Raw genomic sequence first — 1,488 nt, 5'->3', positions numbered from 1 at the left:
GCAAGGGTTCTATCATAAATGACCAATCAATCAGCTGTTTCTCAGATGTTTTTGATGAGGGTAATAGGGTTTTAAAAACCAAAGCTGCAGTCAAATGCTCTACTATTGATTTTAACTTCAAATGCAATGCCAATAATTATAACTTCAAAAATAATTGGGCATGAGCCAAGCGGAGCTGGAGACTAGACCAGAGGCCGAAGTTGGGATCTGACAAGATGGCCGGGCTGCTCTGCAGGATTATCAAGGAAACCCAGCGTTTGCTGGCAGAACCAGTTCCCAGCATTAAAGCAGAACCAGATGAGAGCAATGCCCGTTATTTTCATGTAGTCATTGCTGGCCCCCAGGATTCCCCCTTTGAGGGAGGGACTTTTAAACTTGAACTATTTCTTCCAGAAGAATATCCAATGGCAGCACCTAAAGTACGTTTCATGACCAAAATTTATCATCCTAATGTAGACAAGTTAGGAAGAACATGTCCCCAGCACTGCAGATCCGCACAGTTCTGCTATCGATCCAGGCTTTGTTAAGTGCTCCCAATCCAGATGATCCGTTAGCAAATGATGTAGCAGAGCAATGGAAGACCAACAAAGCCCAAGCCATAGAAATAGCTAGAGCATGGACTAGGCTATATGCCATGAATAATATTTAAATCGATCTGATCATCAAGTGTGCATCACTTCTCCTGTTCTGCCAAGACTTCTTCCTTTTTTGTTTGCATTTAATGGACACAGTCTTAGAAACATTACAGAATGAAAGCCCAACATCTTCAGTCCTTTGGTGATTAAATGCACATTAGCAAATCTGTCTTATCCTGATTCACTGTTATAAAGCATAAGCAGAGGCTAGAAGTATCATCTGGATTGTTGTGAAATGTTTAAAAGCAGTGGCCCCTCTCTGCTTTTATTCATTTCCTCCATCATGGTTTTAAGTATAAAGCACTGTGAATAAAGGTAGTTGTCAGGGTTAGCTGAAGGGGTATGGGTGTCTTTATTTTATTTTATTTTTTTTGAGGGGGGAGGTAGTTTTAATTTTATGGGCTCCTTTCCCCCCTTTTATGGTGATCTAATTGCATTGGTTAAAAGCAGATAACCAGTTCTCTAGAATATGCTCTCTAGCCAACTTTAACTTTATTTAGATGCTGTAGATGGACAAGCTTGATTGTTTGAACAAAAATGGGAATATTAAACAAATATTGCAGTCCTCACTAATAACATTGTGACTTTGCTGTCAAATGTAGAATCCTCCCTTCAAGAAAAAGCTTGTGACCATTTTGTATGGCTTGTCTGGAAACTTCTGTAAATCCTGTTTTAGTAAAATATTTTTTGCTATTCTAAAAAAAATAAAATAAAATAATTGATGATTTTTATAAAGTCATAAGTTATAGAATTTATCAAAGTATTTGCTACTTTAATATCACTGACAGAGTAAATGTGTTGGAATAATGGGGGGGATTAAAATAAATAAAAAATCTAAGCTGGTTTCCAGTCA

The 1,488-nt window shown here is 37.7% G+C and overlaps 1 pseudogene; it reads left to right on the top strand.

The window, feature by feature from the left end:
- Nucleotides 1-206: 206 nt before the first annotated feature.
- On the top strand, nt 207-920 carry LOC150015973 (ubiquitin-conjugating enzyme E2 N pseudogene; annotated as a pseudogene).
- Nucleotides 921-1,488: the final 568 nt, after the last annotated feature.

Source organism: Furipterus horrens, unplaced genomic scaffold (assembly GCF_987537825.1).
Source record: "Furipterus horrens unplaced genomic scaffold, mFurHor1.1.pri manual_scaffold_3, whole genome shotgun sequence".
NCBI classification, from domain to species: Eukaryota; Metazoa; Chordata; class Mammalia; order Chiroptera; family Furipteridae; genus Furipterus; species Furipterus horrens.
This window is presented reverse-complemented; position numbering and strand designations above follow the sequence as displayed.